Here is a 26,397-nt window from a genome sequence, read left to right as displayed (position 1 = left end):
TTCTTTCAAATATTTTTTGTAGAAAACCTTCATCTACAAACTTTTGTAACAGAATTTTGTTAGACTTCTATACCGTCTGTATATAGCATATAAATTTGGTCTGTTATGTACAACCTGTGAGAAACAAGCTCACTGTATTGAATTTTAGTCTGGGGCAAATTCGGTGGAACAAAGAATACTTATTACAACGCTGGGTGTTACACAGGGGATTTCTCCTCCTGTGGCTCATTTTTTCTTTACAAACACTTGTTTTTATTTTGTATTCCTTATACTTATTCATGTTTCTTCTTGGAACATAATTTGCATAATCAATGAGTTTTCGGAACACAACCCACCCTCAATTACATAATCAATGAGTTCTTGGAATGCAACCCACCACCCTAATTGACATAATCAATAAGTTCTTGGAATGCAACCCATCCCCGAGTAGGCCCCCTCCCTTCTAGCAGCGCAGGCGATATGCTTCCTCAGGGGTCTTCCTGGTAGTTGTTGGAGGGAGGCTTGAAGTCTTTATCACCATGTCCTTCTTGTGGCTTCTTCATTCTTTACACTCCAGTGGTTATCTTAGCTAACTCCACCACCCTTTGTTCTGCAAGTTTTGGTACTTTTAACTGTTGCTTTCATCTGATATCTTATTTAACACTATCGCTTTTCCAAATGCATAGCAAGCACACACCCATCTTAGCTGAAGTCATAGCAAGCACACATTCATTTTAGCTGAAGCAAAATTTTTGCCAAATTACTTATTACAAACCAAGCCTGTATTTCTTGGTCCCATGACTGACTGTCATCTGAAAAAACATTCAGTGAAATACTGAATTCAGCAAACAGAAAGTCTGGTATTGATTTTTATGCCAAGCAGAGGAGAATATTCAGGACAGTCAGGGCAAGATTCCAAGCACATACCTACAACTGAACAAGTCAGTTTAGGCTTCTGTATTCAAAAGTGAACAATTAATGAGGAATAATTGATACGGTCTATTTGAGATGGCAAATTTAGGAAGATATGAATTACATCCTGTAAGTACCCATTTTACTGTGAAAATATTCTATGTAACTAATCCAAATGTAGGGTATTTATCTGACTTCAAGTTCTGTCATCATGTTTGTTTGGAAAGACAGAAGCAAATGAAGAGATACCATCTGCTCTGAGTGTAGCAAATTGTTAATGATTCCTAGGAAAGTTATGTGTCTTTTTAAGAAAGTATTATTAAATGCGGATTTTGATTTTGGGTGTGTCTTCGAGCAAAGGATCTTATGCTATTACTAAGAATGATGAGAAGAGCTACAGTTTCAACCTGTCACTGATTGAACAGGTAGGAGGGGAGCCATGACATGCTTCAGGATGTTAATTCTTCCTTCATATTTATGTCAGATCAAGTTAGGAAGAGACTGTAAAAATGTCTTTTCTCTGTCAGATACTGATTTGGTACGTTCCAGTAAATTAGATCTTTTTCTCTTAAATGACCTGTGTGCCCATGACTATGAATTTCACAAAGTAATTTTCAAAGGAAATGAAAAATGCTATCAACATTTAATTTCTTGATCTTTTATTGCATTTCTTCCTACAGAAAAGATGTAATAAAAGAAACTTTCGCATTTGAGATGGATGTGGAGATGTCCTCGGACAGCTGTTTTCTACCTTTGTCTTACATGATGCTGGACTCAAACTAATTTATTTACCTCAAATATAGATATCTAAGTCTTAGCTAGTCAGCTTGGATTAATGAACAAAGGTAAACACATCTAGATGATAGCAGTGATTCATTTTATTTCTCTTAGATGCCTATGTTAATAGGAGATATATCTCCCCCTGGAGGTATGTATTTCTATGAAGTGACTATGAAGAAAGTCTAAAGTGACTTACTTGGACATAAATGCTTAACTATTAGACATCAGAAGTTAGGTGGGATGAGGTGAAAATTAAAAAAAAAAAAAGACATGAAACCACCTAATTATTCATTTATAATCATATCTCTATATATAACATTTTGTGCATATATGCATTATAGCATGCATATATAAAATAATATATATAAACATATAGATATGTTTGTAAGAGATGTATTGTTCACATTTAGCAACTAAGAAGATGATAATTTTTTATCTGTTATTTTCTAGGAAGATAAATAGATGTCTTTTCCATTATTAGTCACATTAAAGTACAGCTACATTTTTGGAATATTCCTTCATTGTATGGGTGATGACATGAATATGAGTTTCCAACAGAATAACACCTGTCCAATACAACCGGTGGCTTTAAAATAAATATTTTTTGCAGCTGTGATTACTTACAGCTGTGTTCAGTCGTTCATACTTTTCAATAGACAAAACTGGCTTCTAGAAGCAGACTCGTACTGAGCAGACTGTGTGGGTGTGGTAGCAGATATACATGGTGGTAGGTTATGTGGTAAAAGTTTGTCTGCATGCCCACAACGGAGCACAGAAAGACAATAGTGGGAGGGGGATGCCAAACAATACTCTGCTCTGGCTACTCTCTGGCCCATCACAGGAGTCATCAGCCCATCAAAGGCCCATCTCTGCAAGACCAGAAGAGTGCAAGGGCACCATGGCAGGCAGGAACCCAATTTAAGGACTCAGAGGAAGGAATACCTTTTCTGGCCCTGTCCCGGGGCTGTCCCAGGAGAGCCTCAGACCCCATGTTCATGTATGAAACCTACCAATATAAAACAAAGTTGGAGCTCCTTTTGGACTAAGGTGGGTTGCTGTCTGGGGATGTAGGACACATTATAGCTGCAGGGGGAGAGCATTTCAGGAGTACACAGGACATATTATGGCATATTTTGAGGAGGAACCAAAGGAAGGAAAATGGATTCAGGTGATTTGGGGAGGAACAAGGGTGGGAAAATAGATGCATAAGGGGATAAAAAAGGCCCAGTCGCGTGTAAATAGTTTGCTGGTTGGCACGCTTATCTGGCCATGCCCTGCACCTGGTCAGCACAGTCTGCCCTATTTTCTTATTAAATTCCTTTCTAACTCTTTCCTGTGTGAGGGACTCTGTGTGTGTGTGTGTGTATGCATATGTTTATGGGGGTCTTAGTGCAGCAACTGGAGTCAGATCACAGGTAGGAAAGCCCATGTGGCCTGTGTGGCTGGAATGAGTAGATTAACTGCCAGCCACTGGAGTGAGACCTCAGGTCATGAGGCCACTGTATTAGCGGTGCTAGCACCTGTAGTGAGCACGGGCATGCAAATGAGTGTCTGATTGCTGTCAAAGATCATGCTGGACTAGCCAGCAAGTAGGTGAAGTGACCTGGGAGATGGGGATGTGTGTGTATCTCCAAAAGTAAGACCACAGGATGTTGCCTACTGGGGGACCAACAGAGTTCTGACCCGGTGGGGGGGGCAGCTGTGTGTGTATGAGAGAGCGTGAGAGGGTCTGTACTAGCAACATGAGCCGGGCTATGGCCTCAGGGATTCACATGTCCAAATGCCAGCAACCAGGGAGACTGGGATCCAGGGGCAGGTACTGAGCTGACCGTGTTTGAGCACAGCTGCTGAAAGGGTCCACCTTGTGCATAAGTGTATTGATATTATATACTATCACTAGTGGATCATCCTGCTCAGCCAAGGAGGGGAGCAGCGTGAGGCTGCTGGTGGTGCCTGAGTTTGTATGAGGGTTGGATGTGTCTGTCTGTCTGTCTTGATCTGTACAGTCTGCCACATATATATATATAGAATCATAGAATCATAGAATTGTCTAGGTTGGAAGAGACCCTTGGGATCATCGAGTCCAACCATCCACCCTACTCTACAAAGTTCTCCCCTACACCATATCCCCCAACACAGCATCTAAACATCTCTTATGTATATATGTGGTGAATATGTGTGCTCTATATGCATGTGCCTACTGGGAATACGTGCTCAGTCTCACTACAGGTTGCTCCTGGGAGCACGGAGCTGCAGTAGCCTCACCACCGTCAGGTCACTGGATCTGGCCCAATATTTTTCCCTTATGATGCACGCTTGCCTGCATATGTAGCTCTGAAGTGCAGCTCTGCCCCACATCAGACTGCTCAGATACAACCAGGTGAAAGCACAGAAATGCTACTAGAAGATAATGCCCAGGTAAATGCCCACAGACGTAGCCCCTCACTGGTGGATCCACTGTTCTTTCTTAGAACTTAGGGTATGCAGTATTTCATCAGTTTTCTAAGTAAATAAAGTGAGGATGAAGCATAATGAAGCATGAGTCAGCCTTTCTGACATGTTAACAACATTGTTCTGTATCGTGTTTCCACATGTTTAACAAAAATAGCAGCTTAGCTTTCCTATCACTTTTACAGTTATGAACAAATATTGCATTCTCCTTGGGATATATGAAAAGTATCCTTTCCTCGTGCCACTTCCATGCTCTTTTTAAAATTCAAATATTGGTTCTGTGAAAAGATTCTTCCAAAATCCAGTAAAATATTGATCAAAGTTCATATTTTAAAACATGTGAATCAATTCACTTGAATATATTTCAAGTAGCATATGTCTCCTGAGTCATTGAAAATACAGAAATTTTGGTCAGTATACATTACAGCTTCCCAAAAATCCAAGCAAAATAATGTATCAACTACAAAACAAAACCAATCCATACCTGCTGGTGGTAGCTGTACTTTAGGCTTAAAAATATCGGATGCCTGTTGCACATTTTATGGTAGCCGATATTATCTCCATACTTATGAATAATAAAAATAGGCGTGGTTTCAATGTGACTGACATGAATTCAGTTACTACTGCTGTTCAAATAATTTTTAGGAACTCAGAAAGCTAATTTGATGTATTTCTTTTTGTGTTAAATGAACATGCAGGGACATAGCAGTCTGGGTTTAAGGCCTTTGAATTTTACAGGCAGTAAATAGAAGAATAAATATTTGATACTGGCCAAATGATTGGTGGGCAGAAAATATGTTTTATTAACCTATTCCTTTTTCCTTCTGCTGAAATAGCTTCCTCTCTCTCTTCCTCAATGCATTCTTTCTCTTTCTTTTGCTCTCTCTTTTGTTTCTCATGTTGAGCAGTTATATAAAGGCAGCAAGAGGATAGAAAGATGGATGGAAAAAAAGGAAAGAAGCAAAGATGTAAAATAGGAAAAGAAGATCTTTCAGCAACATGTGAAACAGACAGTTATTACTTTTACTGGTGTTAATATTGTCCGTGATTTGTTCTATTAAAACAGTCTTATTAGGAAGCCATGACCACCATTGTTCCTAGTTATTATTCGAGACATCCTCACTGCTTCCAGGAGCTGACAAAAAACTCCATATTTCTTCCTCCATCTCATGCAGCTGAGAAGCCAAGGGATGAGAATTCTATGGTTATTGTCAATGGAGTCACTGATCTCAAATGTCACGTTTCAAAGAAGGAAAAATGCTCATGAATAAAGCAATGCACTATTAGAAAGTGAATCAGCGTTTGGGAACACTCATCTCTGTTAGAAACTCAAATAACTAATATCCATAAACAAAGAGTGAAAGGAGAGCAATATTTTCTAATGTTTCTAAACAAAACCAAAGCAAAATAGCTGATTGGAGATTTAAGTTTGAATTTACAAACTGTGGAGTTTACGGTCACTAAATATTTCACATTTTTATGGTTTACAGCTGTGTTTAAATAAATCTATCTAATTATATTGAAGGCTGCATTGTAATCACAGGCTAATCCCATTTGCCTGCCCAGAAAGTGATAACAACGAGCTCCATTGGGTTATTAAGATTTACAAATGCAGTGGGTTTTGCATTTATCCTAAGGTTCCTTTCTTTCTTTTTTTTCCTCTCCCCTCTCCCCCTCCCCCCCAAATGTGATTGGCTTTCTGCTTCAAAAGAATCATGTTTATGACCTTAAACCAGAAGTAAGAAAGACAGATAAGTCAATTCTTGACACTTTCCCACAAAGACCAGACCATCTGGACACTTTGTATTTGTAACAGGTGCTTCTGGGACTTAGAGCCTAATTCTGGCCCAGATTCTGTTCTGTATGGGTGACTCCATCACTGTGTGCAACTGCACATTGCATTAATTGAAGGGACTCAAAAAGGCCAAGTACAGTAATTAGTCAGTTGGTCATGCAGAAAAGAGACTAGTGGCTTAGTGCCACCGAATGTTGAATGCACAGATGTACAGCACCATCAACTTTTGCTCTCTGCGGTACTCTGCTAATCTCTGGCAGGTAGAGCAAAGATCTGTCTTAGTCCAGGTTTTCGGTCTCCTGGAAGCAACAACATAAATTTTATACCCACTTGGGAGAGAAAATCATGAGTTTGAATGACCTAAAAAAGAAGCCACATCAGCATAAAATTGTCAGAATAGTAAAAGTGCCAGATGGGCCAAATATGCTAGTTAGGTTTTTAGGTTCCAGTCTGAGTTTTTGGGTTTATCCAACAGCAACTGGCATATGTAGTAGAAGCTATGAAGTGTGTGTGATTTCAATTTTAGAAGTTTACTTTTTTGAACGCTGCTGTTTTTCTTTGCACGTGCTTGACTTTTTTGTAGGCCTAGCTATTCTGAGGTAGTGGTCAGAGATTAATCAGAACTGTTAGCTAGCACCACCTGAAAAGTTAAGAATTTGCATGCTGTGCTACTCACTTCCACTGAGCAGTACAGTTAAATGTGGGTGGTGAGGGTATTCAAAAATTATATAAGTGAAACTGGTTTCTATTTGAGTTTTTGCCCAGCTTAGAGCAGGAGTTCAAATCTTTTTTCTGCATCTTTCGTGGATGCCACATATGCTGTTTTGCTATATATCAACTCAGAGTGGGCTTCATAAAAACTGCTGGATTGTTGCATTTCACTGTAATATAATATTCCTAGACTAAACCTTTATTTTGAAAAACATAGTATTTATTTTCTGGTCAGAACAACCAGGACTAAGACCTGGTACATTGAAATCATAGTTTGCTTACACCATTATTTTCACTATTACATTAGGCCTTACATACATTTTCCCCTTGAAAGCAACATCTGCACCTTACATTGCAGTCATATACTTCCATTGCCTTTGCTCATAGTGCTCACTACAAGAATTACTCATAATAGTAAAATGTACTGTCTGAAAGATTATAAAAACTGGTTTTCATCTTTTTATTCTTTTGAGTTATCTTAGAATTCTGCTATATTTCACATCTCCTATGATTTGCAAACAGCAGTGTGAGCATACACGTATCATACAAGAATGTTCAAGAAAAACCTTTAGAAAAGGTTTTAAAACCTTTTAAAAAAAAAACCAAAACAAACTTTAAAAAATATTGCAAGCTAGCCTACATTTCTATGTTTTCTGATAAATATTAACTCATGGTATACCTATTATTTTTAGTCTTTTTTTTTCATTAATGGGAAAATAATATTAAAAATTTCTAGTGGACTGAATCACTATTGGTGTAATTATGGTTGCATTGTTTTACTCCAACTATGCCCTGGGTTCATGCAATTCCCTCTTTTCCACACCCAGATTATCCTTTCTTTTCCTATGCAGTGTCCTGAGAAACCAGGGATGTAAGACTCAGGAGATCTTGACAAGGAAATATTGCTGCTGCTTTTGTCACTTGTTGAAATTGACAGCTTTTTCCTACTACCTATATTCCTAAATTATTTAAGGAAGTGGCCTACATGTCAAAATAAGCAGTGTTACTTTAAACTTTACATTTTAACAGGAAAACACCTACAACAGGTACTGACTTATCTGAACTGTTTTTGCTTAATCACAATGATATTTTTAAGGGAGCAAAAGAGAAAATTTACTGAGCTATAATGTTCAGTTATATCGGTGATAAGCGTGGATGAAATAACATGTAAATTTTTCTGGAGGAGCTAAAGTGAGGAAAAGGATTGGGAAAGATACTTGAACCCAAGAAACTGATCTTGTTTGATATTATAGGTTTCAGTATTACTCATCTGTTTTGCCTATTTAATTTGCATGAGCAGGCAGGGGAATCAAATATCCTGGAGAAAGGGATTCAGAGGGTTGATCATCCTGCAAAATTTTCAGCAGGAGTTGTGTATATTCATCTCCTGGGATTACTGAGCATTTTACATGCCATATTTCAGTTCCCCACCTAATTAACATACAGAACAGAGCTGAGAGACAGCACAAAGAGATGATGTGATGTGTGCAGTGATTTAAACAAAGCTACCAAATCTCATTTTAAGCTCACTGGACTTGAAAGTGCCTCATCCACCTCTTTTTTTTTTTTTTTTTTTAATATCCTGAGCACACAGTGTATGACCAAAAAACCAGCATATCGGTTGCTTCAATCAAATAACAAATATTTGAAACAGGTTTATACTTCCATTGACATATAGTATTCCTCTGCCTCCAAAAATTCATAGAGTGGACAAGTTACTGGTGTAATCGAAGATGTGCATGCATCTTAAGTAATTCATTCGCTTATCCAAACAAAGCTAAGTGGTTGTCATTGAATGCACAGATTTTGTTTGAATAGGAAAACAGGAAGGTTGTCTGTGGGGCAATGCAGATTGCAGGTAGTTTACCATCATGGTCTTTTATTCCTTAATTCTCAATTTCCATGTACATTTGTTAAATTTGCTCAAACATTTGTAATTACAAATACTAATCCTAGCCTAATTTTTATAATATAGAGACCATATATTGTTTAATCTATGGTAATTTAGTAATTTATAAATAACCCCATATACAGTTGCCCCAAATTTGTGTCAAGGCAGCTAGGAGTAAAAGCTCACCTTCAGAGTCTATGTAAGAAAATATTTAATGGCAGCCATCAATACCAATGGCAAGAACCATTCATCCAGCTGGAAAATAGTGTTTTGAATGAACATAAAGGATGAAAAAAAAAAAAGAAAAAATATTGAGAAATACAAAGACTGTCTTGCTAGAGAATCCTGACCCTACAAATACTTATGCTTGCCTTCAGAGTCACAACTTTCATGATCAGCAGTGCCATTCATTATTGTGTCACTGACGCTATGTGTTTTGAAAAGATATCATTGAGGATAGCCTCACCTGACAACTCTGCCATGAGCTGCCAGATGGCAGACTGATTCAAGGATAACACAATAGTAAGTACCGTATGATTTCCTTAATTTATCATAATTTTCCTGCTGGATACCCCACAGATATAACTTCTCTAACATCCGGGGGAGTTCTTCATTATATATGCATTACTGTATACATATCTAGCTGTACATATGCTAATTGTTTAGTGATTCCTAGTAAACATCAGACATATATCCAAAACATGCCTGATATTACATTATTGTCTTATGTATAGAAATTAAGCTCCTAAAAAACTTACTTAGCCTGTACTTTTCTCCAATCTAAACAATGTAACATTCTCCCAGCAGGGTAGAATAAGGAATAAACAACAACAAAAAGTGTTTAATTGCACCTTATCTCAGTTATATAACCAAGTCTGAAGAGAGTAGTTCATCAGCTCTACCTCTGAAAGGGTTATATTTTTTTTTTGTCACTTTACATATAAATTTTATTCATCTCTATTTCTCTGAAAGATAAGGTAAGCTCAAATTCAAGATCAAGATAGTTGTAATAGAAACAGCATTAACAGCAAATTTAAGTGTAAATAAGGTTACAGTAATAAAAAAATAAATACTTAATCACACAGTAAAGAATGAAGGAATAAATGGGCAAAAAAAAAGAAAAGCAAAGAAAAGATATCTGGAAGAAAAGAGTCTGGATTCCTCCATGAATGCGTATCACCTTGCTATATGTCCATGAGAAAGATTGCCAAAGTTTTAAGACTCTAAATGGAAATACCCCTTCTTTTTTCCTCATTATAATTAACTCAGCCATGTGAAATATCATTTGCTGTATACACTTCAGCACATGCATAAATATACAATTTTTGTCAAATAGCAGCATTGTTTTACCATTATTTTTATTTCAGATTTAGTACTATATTTATTTATTTACTTTATTATTTATATGTTATTTTGAGGATGCTCTTATGGATGCTTAACCTCTATTCTCAGAATATGAAAGGTGGAATCACCCATTTGAACCATAGCACAGCCCCTGGTAGCACAGCTGAGTGACAAAATGTCTAACTGAAAGGATGAAGATTCGTTAAGGAAGACCAGCAATTTGTCTCTGCTACACCTATCTGCCATCTCCTCTCACATGACACAATTTAACCAAATGCTCTGGAAGGGGAATCTGGCCCTTAGAGAAGAGAATCAAAACATTCAGCAAAAGAACAGAGATTTTCATATGGAGAAAAAAAAACATATTATCAGAAGAATCAAAGTATCCAAAGACAGAAAAAGCCCTGTGGGAAAAGAATAAGATCGTTCAGGAGAAGCCTACAGACTCTTCAGAGGAAACAAAGCACCTCGAGAAACAGCAAAAGGCCCTCCAATAGCAAAATAAAGCCCTCAGAGAAGAGATTAAGGCTCTCAAAGGACAAGAAAGAGCATTTAAAATGGAGGAAAGAGCTCTTCAGCTACAGATTTTAGCTTTATGGGAGGAAAACAAAGCCTTCAAGGAGTAGCTTAAGGCTCTTCAAAAGGACAACAAAGCCATTCAGGGAGACGAGAAAGCTCTTTGTGAGGAAAAAATGCCCGCTGTGAGGAGAAATTTGCCCTCCAAGAGGAGAACTGGGCCCTTCAAAATGAGAAAAAGGCCCTACAAATTCTGCAGAAAGCTCTCAAAGAAAACCCCCAACTTCTCCATTAATGGAATAAGTTATTTCAAGGCGAGAAATAAGGCAATGCAGGTAAGGAATCAGATGCTTAAGGAGATATAGGAAGATAGGAGTAAAGAGTTTACAAGGAGAGTAATTGTCATTGTTAGCCAGACTCTAAGGTGTAGTCTTCATAACAGAACATTGGCAGCAACGAAGGGATAAAAACAGGCATAAAGTAGTCTGTTAGGCTTAGTGCCAAAGCCTAGGAGGTTTGAAAATGCTGAAACATGGGTGTTGGTGTCTTGGATCCCTGAAGCCTAATAAATTACTGCTGGCAATACATAATGCATGTCTGCAGATGTCTGCTTCATTGGGATGTTGCATACCACAGAAAACAAGTTTCTTATTACAGTATTTCAAAGTTGATATTAATACAATTTTTGTTTTACTATAAAATATTGGAGGATATTCATAGACCATAAGTTCTGATATAATAAACACTAAAGTCACATACAAGTGAGACTGCATCAGACTTCCCCTTTTTGTATCTAGATTTAACCAGTAAAATAATGTTTCTGAAAATAGTTGGTATGAAACACTTTCAGAATATGTTAATGAATCCTTTGTCTCAAAGATCCAGTTATAACATGAGTTTTGAGAAAAAAAATTCAGTACACGTTTGTGCTACTAAAGAAAGAAGATCAGGAAACAAGCTTGAACACTGTCTTCCTGGACCATCCACAGTTCTACTTTTCTCTATTTCTGCTTTGTGCAGCTCCAACAGACACTTTTGAAGGCAATAGGTATGCACAATTACTCCCAAAAGTAATTGTTAGATGAGCCAGGATTTGTCTTTAATCTTATACATTCCTCTAATGTCAGCCTTGTAGGCTTTGCACCTTTGCACCTTTGCACAAGCATTTGTATCACATTCCAGTACCCGTAAAACAAAATTGTACTATCATATGATAAAATCACTGCCCTTGTACTGTGCAAAGATATTATTTCAAAAGCTTGGAACTGGAAAACCACACCAGAATAAAACCGGCACATTAAGACTACCTGGTACGCACAGGAAACCAGGGACAAGAACTCACTGTGTGGATGCAGTCGGTCTGCTCTAGCTTCACCTAGCCTTAAGCGGATGAACACAAGTGAATATTTGACACTTGAGCTTGGGTCCATGTCTCTGGAAGAGAGTTCCTGTTCACCCAGGAAATCAAGTTAGCAAAAAAAAAAAAAAAAGTATTAAAATACAAAATACTTGTTAGTGTAGAAATAGAAAGACTAGAAAAGAAAGTTCTATAGTCATGGCTCCAAGATCTCAAAGAAAAGTGATATTTCAGGCAGTGGAGCAAGGACAGGTATAGCTAGCACCTGAGACAAATTAATATTTACTTTCTTTTGCCAAATATTAAACTCTTAATATCTCTGGCCTTAAAGGCCAGAGAGGCCTTGGAAAGTTGAGCACAGTGATGTACTAGTGGACATCTAGCCTGAGAAAACTGATGCAATTTGAAAGGCATATTGTCTTGGAGAAACATTAAGATTTTTTTTTCTTGTACAGTTTCCCTATGAGAACCCTGATATACCTTGTCCTCAGTTTAGAGATCTGGATTCAGACTGTTCCTTTGGATTCAGATACTTTGCATGGTGGAAGCACTCTCAGCAGATATCTGTCACACAGATCTTGTTTTATGGTCATGCAGAGAGAGCTAAGAAATAATAAACAGTGGACTGCAGTTCAGTACTTGAACATTTTTCTGGATGCAGGCTAAATCACATGACTACCTATGCAAATATCATATAATAATTGTTGAACGTGATGTGAAAAAAAAAAAAAAATAATTGAAAAACCGTATAACCATAGAATGATTTATGTGGGATGTGACCTCTAGACTAGAGATCAACTGGTCACTCACTAAAAGCAAGGACAGACTTCAAGCTACCTTAGATAAGAGGAAACATTAGGCAAGATTACATTAAAGGAGGGAAAGACATTTCTGTCTGCTTGGTTCATCCATCCAGTGCTGGACAAGTCAGATGTTACCAGATCACTAACCCACATAGGTCTGTAATGCCTTATTTTCTACAGCTTCATGTTCCTCTGCGCCTTCCTGAATGATTCTGCCACCAGTTGGTTCACATTGTTAATTTCTGGTTCCACCTCTGACTGGTCTTCCCTCACTGGTAAAGAATATTCAGGACCCAAACCAAACAGGTAAGCTTCCTGTTCCTGAACAAAGCAGTTTGTCTTTCTACCAATTTAGGTACCTTTTCAACAACAGTCTTGTCGGTGTTTCCAGATTTGTCTCCTCTTCTGCAGTGTCTGTGGTAGGCCAGGCACCTCAGGTATAGCGTGGTAGCTGTTGTGAGCAAAACGGTCTCAACTTGGGGAATTTTACTTAGTTTAATTTATCGTTGATTAATACAAAATTTTAATTATTGGTTTGCATAATGTGGGGGGAAAAAAAAAGAAAAAACTGACAAGGAAAAACCTTTCTTCCTTGCACTCAACTTGAGTACTCCTCTTCCCACATCTCAGCTTCCTTTGTTTTCATCTCACATTGCACTTGTCCCTCTCCAGTCCTTCTGGCCATAGAGGAAGGTGGGATCAGCGAGCAATGTTTTTTTTCTGTTGGTCCTTGCTTCTTCCCCATTTGTACGCATGGATCACTCACAGCTGTAGTTCCTTGGCAGTGTCTCTGCCCCGACGTGCACCACCTGCTGTCTTCAGTCCCTCAGAGGTGCCTCCTCTAGCATGGAGTGCCTCTTTTCAGTAGTGCAGCTCCAGCTGTGTCCCCAATGATGTCTCCTTCCACGTCTCCCCCATTTCTCTGGAGGTGTTTTCTCCCTTTTCTCATGCCTCCAGCAACTGCTGCTCTTTCCAACACAGATATGAATCAGGGCACTGGGGGGTCCCCTGCTTTGCTGCAGTTTTGGTGCAAGATTACTTGTTTACAGCAGTGTCAGAGACCACCAAAGCCGGCTGTGATTGGCCCAGAGGAGCTCAGAGCCTCCTCCACAGAAGGCAACCTGCAGCCACCGTCTATCCAGCCAGCCTACCAGTTACGCCCAGTACAGTGTTCCTGTAGTCGCTTTATTACATCACCAGTATGGGTGAATGGTTCTGTCCCTGAATCTCGACCTTGTGTCAGATAACTCTTGCAGCTAGGTATAAAATGGATATGTGGGTACATTTCAATTACTTTTTTTTTTCCATACTGAATATACAATTACTGTTTCTGTGCCATTCAACTTTCAGCTACTATTTTCCACCTTCTTTTTTCTCCTACTGTGCTGACTCAGAATTGAAGTGCGAATGGTTCCTTGGACAATGCTTCTAACCATGATTTGCAAAGCTTAACAACTTGCAGTTTTGTCTGCGCTGCAGTAGGAAATCCTAAGGGCTAACTTCTACAGTAGACAGAGGAGTTTGTTACTGCAATGGAAAGAGTTTTAAAATTTTCATGCAGAGCCAAGAATTGTTTTCTGGACAAAGAATTAGGACGGTGAGTTGCGGTAGTTAAGACATGCATTCCGAGTCAAATGTCAGACTCATCCGAGTTAGACAGCCCTGGTTCACATATAATTGATGTTATTACCTATGCTTTGGCTGTCAGACAGGACCTGTAAGGAGAGAATCCTTACGCTAACACATGACAGAGTTTGCTGTCATACAGGAGAAGTCTCCACCTTTGTTCTTTACTACCTATGTGGTGACTGGATGATGGAGAACCACCACTTTTCCCCATGGTAACCTGTTACACCTTGCTGGGCGCACTATGAGAGACTCACACAGAACTTGCACCTAAACTCATGGCCCCCCATGTCTGTGAAGAGAAAGAAGTTCTTCATATGTTCTGATAGTCTGATATTCTGATATGTTCCAACTAATGTTGAAATATATGAGGCTGCTTCCCTAGAGCTGCTTTCTCTAATGTTTTTTTTCCCTTGGTTCCCTTTGAATTTTATGATGTGTTTGCTCAAAATTAGGGACTACGATAGTAACTTGGCAAGATTATGTGCTAGTGATGGAAATACTCCTTTTGGAAAATGCTGCATTTACTTCTAATTACATTAGGGGTAATTTCAATTCTGGGTTTGGATATTTATACAATGAAGAAATATGGTGCTTTAATTTGTCTTTATAGCATTAATATGATTAAATTTACTTGCACACAAATAAATTAATTATTCCATAAGTACATTATGTTTAAAACATTGCAAAATTATTGTGTGTAATTAGATACTTCAAGTATGATTAGCAGTGTTTCAAAGTGTTTTAAATTAGCTGTCTGTTTCTTGTGAAAAATTAAACACTATTGTGGCATTAGAAGTGATGATAAAGCTTCAGCTAAATGTGTATAAGCAGCCGTACACTGACTGTTGTGTGATGCTAAAGGTCACGGGTTGTGATCAGCAGAATGAAGTCCTGTTGGAGACCAGTCGCCAGCAGTGTGTTCCAAGAATCTATATTGGGGCCAATACTGTTTAACATTTTCATTAATGACCCAGAGAATGGGACAGCGTGCACCCTCAGCAAGTTTGCAGATGACATAAAACCAGGAGGAGTGGCTGACACATATGATGGGTGTGTTGCCATTCAGAGGGACAGGCTAGAGACTTGGGCAGACAGGAATCTAATGAAGTTCAGCAAAATAAAATGCACATTTCCCGAGGGAAATTCCTGTGGAGAAATAACTTAATGTACCAGTAAATGCTTGTTGCTGACCATCTGGAAAGCAACTTCATAGAAAAGGACCTGGGGGCACTGGCGGCCACCAAGTTGAACGGGAGATGGAAAAGTGCCCTTGCAACATAAAGGCTAAGGATATCCTAGGCTGCACTAGGAAAAGTATTGCCAGCAGGTCAAGGGAGGCAATCCTTCCCCTCACTGTGGGTGAGGCCACAACAGCAAAGGGCTACTAAGATGTTTAAGTCGCTGGAGCATTTCTCACACGAGGAGACGCTGAGACAGCTGGGACCATTCAGCCTGGAGAAGAGAAGATTCAGGGGGATTGATTCCATGTGTATAAATACCTGATTTGGGGAGGGAGGAGGGCAGCAAAGAACTTGGAGCCAGACTGTTCTCTTTGTTACCCAGTAAAAAGACAAGAAGCAATAAACAGAAATTAAAATAGAGGAAATCTTAGTTAAACATACCAATATAAAAAACTTTTTATCGTGAGGGTTGTAAAACTTTGCAATAGGTTGTCCAGTGAGGTTGTGGAGTCTCCATCCTTGGAAATATTCAAAACCTGACTGGACATTGCCTTGGGCAACCTGCTTTAGCTGATCCTTCTTTGAGCAGGGAGTTGGACTACACGATATTCAGGGTCTGTTCCAACCTCAACCGCTCTGTGATTCTTTGACAGTGTACCAGACATCAAGTCCATTAATGAACACTAAGTATCTTCCACTTCTAAACTTACATCAAAGTTGTTTTTCCTTCTGTAGGGTTTCTTTAATCTTTTGTAAGAAGCCAAGCAGAATAGTCTCAGGAACACCAAACATAGAAGTTTTACAGTGACATACAGATTGTATTTAGAGAAAAGAGGGTATTATTGCTATTACTATTACTACTGCTACTACTATTACTACTGCTATTACTATTACTATAAATATCATCATCATAATTCAATTCAGATCATGGTTAGGAAAAAATCCCAAACAAATTTCCATTCAGCACTTAGCATCTCTCTAACCAAATGGGATTTAACTAAATTGGAAATCTTAAAAATAAAAAAATCCAAACAGAAATACTACTAAAAAACTTTGAATGCAATTATAATGTATACGTAAGTTGTTCAATCTTAAGACCTCTTGCAAATACAAAGCCTTTAACATATTTTTTCCATATTATCCTTTTATCATTTATCCCTTACCCTTCTATCCCTCTTATCCTTTAAACATGGTTAAAAGTGTAAGACAGCAAGTAACTAACATACATCAAATCTGCCTTATAATAGATACTTCTAAAATTGGGGAAATCTCCAAACCTGAAGGTAAATAACATAGGTTACATATTCCCATTGTCACAATGACAGAAAAGAGCAGTTACAGGGAAAATAACTGCAGGGTAACAATGTTGTTATTTCCCCTTTTCAAGGAGGTAAAGTCAATGTCTTGCTCAGTTTATTTTCCCCTGATCTCTCTAAGCTTTAAATGTGTGTGTAAATGACTCATGATTATGTGATCATGAATATTTGGAGTTACCTGCATAGACACTTTTAACATACAGGAGTTACATTTTTTTGGTTACACATTGCATGACCTGTGTAAAGCAGAATAGAAACGGCAAGCACAGAGACAGATATGCTGTGAGTATAGGACACAAGAGGATCAGTATCAAATGCTAACACTGGAGGTGAAGGTGAAGTGAAAGCTGAAAGTCTTATTTATGAATCTTCAAATAAATCTGTTTGTACTTTGGATTCATTTTCATCATGAAATACATCTTCAGAGAATGCTTCCAGATGAGGAATATTTCTGTAGCATTAAAACCATCAGATTTGAGGATAGTATTATGAACAAAAACATTATAATGAGAAGAACAGTAGACGAAATTTCAAAAGCAAAATGTTATACATCCTGAAGCAGTCTTAGCAGCTCAGAAATTATGTCACTCTCCAGAACCCTTTGAGACATAACAGTAAAGTAAGAAGGCTTTTAGGTCCCAGGAAAGCATACTGATACTAGCAGAATCATAGCAAAGATTCAAAGAGGTGAATGCACATTCCTGAGACTTTACTGAAGGAGCAAACATGCCAAAGAAGATGAAACTACAGTGCTGAACAAGAGGACTTGTAGGTGTCTTGCAAGAAGTTTACAGGAAAAGTACCTCACTAAGATGATGCATGAGATGAGGCTGTAGGCAGGAAACCCTCAGTCTCAGTAGGGCTCTACCTTAAAGCCCTATCTGTGCACATTAGTGAGTTTTAGCCTTATGCTACACAGGGTCAATACCCTCTTAGTTCCAACAGCAGAAGAACAAACAGACTCTTCAGCTTGGTGCCAACTATGGATGGACTTAGCTCTGTCAAGTGTTTGTCATGCAGTAGTGTATCTAATAAAAGTCAGAATCTTCTGAAAGTGAAAAATAATTGCTAGAAGAGACTGGAATATATATAAGCTGGTACACAGGAACATTTTCTTCTGGGTAAAAATTATATGCCTTTCACTACACTGCAAAAGAGACCCTCTAGTCTTGTTAGACATTAGGGAAAGTTGAAGTTACCATAGCAGAAATTTGTTCAGTTCTACATTTAGCTCATACAAAGGAATCTTTTAAGAAAGTTTGTGCCAGCATAAGGCAAATCTAGGAAAATAGTTTTGTGTTAATTGTGTGGAAAAAATATTTCTAACCTTCAAAAAGACTACATTTTGAGTTGCTCCAGGGAATTTTTTCAACTATGAGGATATCTAATTCAAACCTCCTCATGGCATTGATTTGGATTATTAAATATAAAATAAAATAAAATATAAAATCAACAGGAGGTCCAGGAGGCAGAGCTAGCTGTTAAAATAAGATTTTGATGCTTTTTAAAATAGTCAAAGTATTGAAAGTCAATAGAATGAAGACTATTGGTGTATAAATCTAATATACAAAGTCTTTGTACTAGGGAGTGCACATATCTTGGTTGGCATAGGAGTATAGCTTCAAAAATACTCTGAGCCAGACTTATACTATTCTGTTTCCTCCCTACAGTTACAGACATTGTATATGCTTCAGCTCAGTGTAGACAGGAGTCCGTAGACATAGACATGAATTAAAAACATGCTCTTTTAACTTAGGCAGAATTTTAGGAAGACGGCAAAATAGGCTGCTGTAGTTTTCATTGAATTTCCACTTGCTGGTTAGTCTACCTGAAACATAATATTAACAACGTCTCTGAAATATTAACATCTCTGAGTGAGGAAAGCTGTTTACAAGCAAGCTAAAGTAAAAACAAAACTGAGAAAAAAAAATAAAAAGTTTATATTGCAGTTCATATTTCTTGAAAAAAAGAAAAAACAAATTGAAAAAAAGAGTGCTTTAGTCTAAGGCTGCCCATAGGGTAAAACACTTTTTGTTAGATCTCTTGTACAAAAGCAGAAAATTGTAAAAGTACAGTGCTGTTGCACAAGGAGAGGTAGGTTGATGAGAAAAAAAATATCTAACAGACCCAGGATATCCAGTTTCTCTACAGATATAATGAACTGTTTGAGGATGGAACAAGAAGACCAAAAAGGATAACCAAGAACATGCATGATCAGATTCCTGAGAGTGATGGATTTGAGCAAAAATCATGATAATATTAATACTGTGCTCACAAAGGGTATCAGTGTTTACACAGATTCTAAGACAGAGTAAAATCCTCCAAAGTGAAATATGACTAACAGACAAGTCTGGAGTAAATTTTGGGTGATAGATCATTCTAGATTACAGTGATAAGAAATTTCCTCTAGATAGTGTCTCTGTACCCCTTGCTTGAAAGTAATTTTTACAGTAAACTGCAGTTTAATCCAGTATTCAATGCCTACTGATTTCCCCTCAATATTTGACCCACAGCATATGTGGTCTGTTGTCTTTATTTTCTTAACTAGTGAGATCAGAAAATTCATGTTTTTAGCTCTAAACGTATTCAGCTAATTCCCCAATGTGCTGATCAAGAGAATAATCATAAGCCATCAGACAAACACTGAATTCTTATATTTGTATATAGCTGGTTAATGGTGTGTATCCTAGAGTTTTTTAGTAAGCTGGTTCAAGGAGATTAGACTGAGAATAATAGCATAAAACTGGGTAGTGGGAAACAGAAGCTGAAAAATCCAGGAAACTTTCCAAATTAGACTATGTCTAGAGAATTTTTCTCATAATGAATATTGTGGAAATGTCAAAGCTCGTGTCTCATAACACATTTCAGTCACTTAGATATATACTATACTAAATAATTGTCAATTTACAATTACAGGAACAAGCTATCCATCAGGAACAGGTCTTTCTGGGTTTTGGTTCATTTTTTAACTCATTATTAAGTTAAATGAAAACAAAAGGTAATATCCAGCCATTAAGAAAAAGCTATTAAGAGTCATGGGTGATCAATTGTTTACAAAACATAACTGCATTTAGAAAATACGGGCTTCTCTCACCTGGTTTAAAACTCAGTCTGCATCTAAAATTTCACAGGGTTCATTCAGAGTCAGGAATTAGTTCCGTTCTCAGTCAACCAAGTAGGAAAAAAATTAATACCTGGGACCTCCTTATAGTATGTTGTTTAGGGTTTCCAGATGCATTTAACTTAGGTTTATTTTATTAGCATGTGTAACAGCCTCCATAGAGATCACTAAATTTTTACAGAATTTACTGTTTAAAGGATTGCTAGGAGGAATAAACAACTCAAAAGGAGAATTAAAATAGATAATCTGCAATGAAAAGGTGAAAGACAGAGATTATCCAGAGTACCTGGAGTACTGTCTTCAGTTCTGGGGTACACAATACAAGACAGAACTGGCCATACTGGACAGAGTCCAGCGAAGGGCCATGAAGATGATGAAGGAACATCTCTCCTGTAAGGAAAGGCACTGCTTATCCTAGAGAAGCAGTTCACCTTAGGAGGGTCTTATCAATGTATATACATACCTGAAGGGAGGGTGTAAAGAAGATGGGGCCAGGCTCTTTCCAGTGGTGCCCAGTGACAGGACAAGAGGCAATGGGCACAAACTGAATCACAGGAGGTTCCCTCTGAACATCAGGAAACATTATTTTACTGTGAGGGTGACCAGGCACTGGCACAGGTTGCCCAGTGAGGTTGTCTAGTCTCCATCCTTGGAGATATTCAAAAGCCACCTGGGCATGGTCCTGGGCAGCTGGGTCTAGGTGTCATTGCTTGAGCAGGGGTGTTTTACCAGAAGACCTCTGAAGGTCTTTTTCAACCACAACCATTCTGTGATTCTGTGATTCCATCAGTCTATGATCAGGACAGAGGTATTCCAGAAGTTCAAAAAAGTAAAATTTAAAGGAAGAACTGCAGAAAATAAAGTGAATGGTAAAATGCGAAGAGAAATGGACCAAAGTTTGTGGAGGGAAAGACACCGATCAGGAATGATATAAGTGTTGCCAACATACTAAATACATCTTTTGCTTCTGTTTTCAATAAGGATGATGATGCACGTAAGACCAATGGTAAAGTAATATAAAAACAATGAGAAAAGGGTATTAGAATATCATATGTGAGCTGTGAGTAAACTTTGGGCTGCTTGCAATGATTATATTGGATGTCTGAAAAAGCTATACCCAAATTACTAAAAGAACTAACATATTAAATAACAAATTAACAGATCCCAGCAATATAGTAAGAGAATAGGAAAAAAAAACAAACAACATTACTAAGAAAACAATAAAAGTACTAAGCAGAATGAGACAAGTATAAGTCTGTCACTTTATTCTAAGAAACATGAAATCTTTTTGACAGAGTTAAAAAAATATTATTCAAGTTGGAGGTCTTCCATAGGCTAATAAAAGAATTATAAAATAGATTAAGAGACTTTTTGGTGGGTATTAAGTTTAGATTACTGAAATGAAAGGGAGTTTGTAGTGTTCCTTAAGTTCAGTCTTGCAATAAATATTTAATATTTTCATAATTGTCTATGTTGCCAGGCATAGGTCATGAAATCCATGTAAAACACAAGGTTTAAGAGTTTGACCAGTATTGTGAAGAGCAGATCATGACTCTGGAAGAAATAAATCAAGCTGAAAAATGATATTGCGATGTAATTTGAAGTATATAAAATCACTGAAAACTAAAGGCTTATTTTCTAGAGGCCATGACAGAAGAAGAGAAACTGTGACAGAATCATAAAATCATAGAATTATCTAGGTCGGAAGGGACCTTTAAGACCATCAAGTCCAACCATTAACCTAACACTTCCAAAACCACTACTAAACCACTTCCCTAAGCACCATGTCTACCTGTCTTTTGAATACCTCCAGGGATGGTGATTCAACCACTTCCCTGGGCAGCCTGTTCCAATGCTTGAGAACCCTTTCTGTGAAAAAAATTTTCCTAATATCCGTCCTAAAGCTCCCCTGGTGCAACTTGGGGTCATTTCCTCTCACCCTGTCGCTTGTTACTTGGGAAAAGAGCTGCCCACGCACCACAGTTTTCCCAGTGAAGTTCCAGAATTTCAGGTTAAAAAAAAAAAAAAAAAAAGAAAAAAAATGAAAAAAAAAAAAAGAAAAGACAAAAGAAAAGAAAAAGCATGGATGTTTTAGTAATATCTTTGCAGAAGGCATTGTTAGTGTATGTATATTTGTACCCAGTTCTGGTCACCTACTCTCAGGAAGCACAAGTTTGAATTGGAAGTGAAGATGTATGGAGAATCTGTTTTATAATATGAGAGTAAAAATATATGGCTAGCCGAGTCTAGCAAAACAAGTGTTGAAATACATGATTCATCTGAGTGGAAAATACAAGGGAAGGAGATCTATTTAAGTACAGAATCTGTGGACATACATTGCACACAAACAAATTATTACCAATTATTACAAAAACAGTTCTCACTGTAAAACAACTAAAATTACTCAGTCAGGATAATTACAAGCAAAGAACTCATTGCTTCACATGTCCTTAGACATACTTCCTGTAAATGTCCTTATTTGTTATATTGTACTTAATATGTAATACTTTGAGGATTTTTCTGGTAACCAAACAGACTTAAGAGGTTTTCTATTCCTTACCTCTCGATGCATAACTTGGCTTCTCTTTTATGGCACTTACATAACCAAATGCTACATTGCCAAGTGGGAAGGACCAGTACTTGACTTGACATCACCTGTTATAGTTCTAGGTTCATACATTCATGTGACATCTTTACAGTGATGTAGTCTGTGTCAGTTGTATTGTTCCCAAGAATTACTATTATACCAAAAGAGCTAAGCGCTGGAGGACCATCTACATTGGTGGTGGTAAGCCCTAGATGTGCCCCAGAAGTGACTTCCACCAGAGGGGGAAATCACTTGAGAGCGACACTGCTGTGTTCAAACACCAACTGTATGACTACAGATAACAGGTGCACAGCACATTCACACCTGAAAACAATCTAACAGAGATGCACCTATTGAGGATGGAAATACCATAGACTGGCCATAGCTAGGAATTAATGAATGCAAAATGCACTATTTAACACTATTACAAGTATGTTTGTACAGATTTTGTAGGTAGGCAGGAGCTCCCTGGTCCCCCACAACATCCTTCTCTCTAAATTAGAGAGGTTTGGATTTGATGAGTGGACTGTTCAGTGGATGAGGGTGTCCACATCCAGAGCATAGTGGTCAATGGCTCACTGTCCAGGTGGAGATCGGTGACAAGTGGTGTTCCTTATGGATATGTATTGGGACCAGTACTGTTTATTATCTTCATCAATGACATACATAGATGTGTGGTTGCCCACCTCAGCAGTGTGCCCAGGTGGCCAAGAAGGCCAACAACATCCTGGCTTGTATCAGGAATAGTGTGGTGAGCAGGACTAGGGAAGTGATCGTCCCCCTGTACTCAGCACTGGTGAGGCCCCACCTCAAGTACTGCATTCAGTTTTGGGCCCTCACTACAAGAAGGATATTGAGGTGTTGGAGCGTGTCCAGAGAAGGGCTACAAAGCTGGTGAAGGGTCTGGAGGACAAACCTTATGAGGAACGACTGAGGGATCTGGGGTTGTTTAGCCTGGAGAAGAGGAGGCTGAGGGGAGACCTTATCACCCTCTACAACTACCTGAAAGGAGGTTGTAGAGAGGTGGGGGCTGACCTCTTCTCCCTGGTGATAAGTGATAGGACGAGAGGAAATGGATTTGAGTTATGTCAGGGGAGGTTTAGATTGGATATTAGGAAACATTTTTTTACTGAAAGGGTTATTAAACATTGGAATAGGCTGCCCAGGGAGGTGGTGGATTCTCCATCCCTGGAGGTGTTTAAAAAAAAAGGGTAGATGTGGTACTTAGGGTCATGATTTAGAAGCGGTTTCGTCAGGGAAGGTTAATGGTTGGACTTGATGATCTTAAAGGTCCCTTCCAACCTCAGCAATTCTATGATTCTGTGATTCTATAGACAGTGGGATCGTGTACACCTTTAGAAAGTTTGCAGATGTCACCAAGCTGAGTGGTGCAGTTGACACACGTGAAGGATGGGATGCCATCCAGAGGGACCTGGACAAGCTCAAGAAGTGGGCTCATGTGAATCTCATGAGGTTCTACAAGGCCAAGTGCAGGGTCCTGCAGCTAGGTCGGTGCAACCCCTGGTATCAATACAGGCTAGGGGATGAAGGGATTGAGAGTAGGCCCGCCGAGAAGGACTTTGGGGTACTGCTGGATGAAAAGCTGGACATGAGCTGACAATGCATGCTTGCAGCCCAGAAGGCCAACCGTATCCTGGGCTGCACCAAAGGAAGCGTAGCCAGCAGGTTGAAGGAGGTGATTCTGCCCCTCTATTCCACTTTTGCGAGATACCACCTGGAGTACTGTGTCCAGCTCTGGAGCCCTCAGCACAGGAAAGATGTGGACCTGTTGGAGTGGGTCCAGAGGAGTGCCAGAAAAACAGTCAGAGGGCTGGAGTACCTCTCCTATGAAGACAGGCTGAAAGAGTTAGGAGTTGTTGAGAAAGCTCGAGGGAGACCTTATTGTTGCCTTTCCGTACTTAAAGGGGTCTTATGGGAAAGATGGGGACAAACATTTTAGCAGGGCTTGTTGTGATAGGGCAAGGAGTAATGGTTTTAAACTAAAAGAGGGTAGATTTAGACTAGACAGAAGGAAGAAATTTTTTTTACAATGAGGGTGGTGAAACACTGGCACAGGTTGCCCAGAGAAGTGGTAGATGCCCCATCCCTGGAAACATTCAGTCAGGTTGGATGGGGCTCTGAGCAAGCTGATCTAGTTGAAGATGTCCCTGCTTATTGTAGGGAATGTTGGACTAGATTACCTTTAAAGGTCCTTTCCAACACAAACTATTCTATGAGTTTATGATTTTTAAGACCCAGTATGTGATCTGTAGAACACTTATACTCATGTTAAGAGACTTTAAGCAAATGTGTAATTGCATTTATGAAGAAGTAAAGTTGTTTCCTTAACTTCAACCTAAATGAAAAGAACATTATTTTTTTTTGCATTAATTGTGTATAAGAAAGTGTTGTAAAGATTTCTGGGAAGAGAAAGGAAACCTGTAATACAGCTTCAGGGGATAAGAATAGTCCACATATGGCCAAAATACCTGAGAAGGACACAACAGTTAATGAACAGTAAAAACATAGTGTGGAACATAATTACGTAATTTTGATGACAGATACACTGAGTATCTAGTAACTTTTGATTTTAGTGCCAGCAGCAGATTCTCAGTGTCTTTGAAATAGAGACATATTTTAAGCTGTCTGGACATGGATTTAGATAGACAAGACCTTCTGCACTTGTCTAGACACTGAAAGTTCAGCGTCAATAAATCATGCAGTCTGGCGTTTGTGTTTGATAATGTATTCAGCAATTGACATGCGGTTTAGGGTTTATACAATGTGTGTTCTATAAATACTTCTAATTAAATATCTACTTTATTGATATCTGTAACTACTGAATATCATAAACCATGCAGTCTTTTCTGGTCCTGTGATTCTGTCTGCTATTCAGAAAAAAAGTTGTACTAGTTATGAAGGGTTTTATTTCTAGACTTAGAATTTAGTGATCTGTATTTATTGTGAAGTCTCTATTAAGGAAAGTGAAGTGTGGTGATGCTTTGTTTAAAAGAAAGAAAAATATAAGTGAAGCTTTTCCATTCAGATAATAAAGCCCTCCGAAGTCAATGTATTGAACACAAGTGTAACTTTAAATACATTCATAATTACTGTGAAATAACATCATTAAAGAAAAGCATCTGTTTAACTACTTGGCTGAATTGTGGCCACCTTGGTGATAAAGGGAATGTTGACAATATCTGATCTACAAAAATATATCTGACAATATCTGAACTGCAATATCTGATTAAAGGTGCAAAAGTCTTTTCTGTATTACATTAAATGACAACAATTCTCCATCATTCCCTTGCAAAAGGGCAAAACTACAAATTAATTCCTGTCTAGACAGAAGAAATAATGGTTTTTATCTAAATTGTCTTGGGCCACTGCTGGGACATTCAATGAAAAGCTCTACTACTAATGAATAAAAAGACAATTTTTTTACATTTAATGAGTCATAGATATTTTAAGCACTGCAATTCGAGGACAGAAAGCTATTAGACTGAGAGGAAGAATGGAAGAAAATAATGAGATCAGAAGGGTGAGCTATTTTGGTACCTGAGAAAGGTTGTTATTCTAATTCAATATTTATCATGCAGTAGCAACTTTAAAATGAGGAATCTAAAGAAAAGATGCTTGGATCTTGGATACCATCTGGAAAGTTCAGCTGAATAGAATCATGCATAAGGAAGTAATAACATTAGTAACTGAAAATATGTCTGTAAAACACATTTTTTATTCAAAACAGAAAAAAAAAAAAAGCAGATGGTAAAATTTGGAAGGGAAGATTAGAAATTGACATATTAATGGCCAGATCCTGCAGTGATTGAAATAAACAGAGTGTTGCCATTGATTTTAATGAGAGTAGAATAAAGTATGTCATCAGCAGTGGTAAGAAAAGCTTGTAAACATAAAAAATGACATTCTCCAACTGACGCAGTTTTCTGCTTTATAAACACAATTTGGACTTCAAGGGGCTAAACATAACCACTGGCCAAGTCCTCTAGTCAGGGAAACAGTTCTC

At 38.1% G+C, this 26,397-nt stretch overlaps 1 pseudogene across 1 annotated transcript; it reads left to right on the top strand.

Moving 5' to 3' along the window:
• Positions 1-1,214: 1,214 nt before the first annotated feature.
• Positions 1,215-10,674, top strand: LOC309681032 (annotated as a pseudogene). The gene is made up of 2 exons: positions 1,215-1,316; positions 10,054-10,674. The product of its transcript is annotated as an uncharacterized misc_RNA (transcript).
• Positions 10,675-26,397: the final 15,723 nt, after the last annotated feature.

The sequence above is a fragment of the Vanellus vanellus genome (genome assembly GCF_965231255.1).
Source record: "Vanellus vanellus genome assembly, chromosome: 1".
NCBI lineage: Eukaryota > Metazoa > Chordata > Aves > Charadriiformes > Charadriidae > Vanellus > Vanellus vanellus.
Note: the sequence above shows the minus strand (reverse complement) of the source record. Positions and strands in the feature narration are given on the sequence as shown.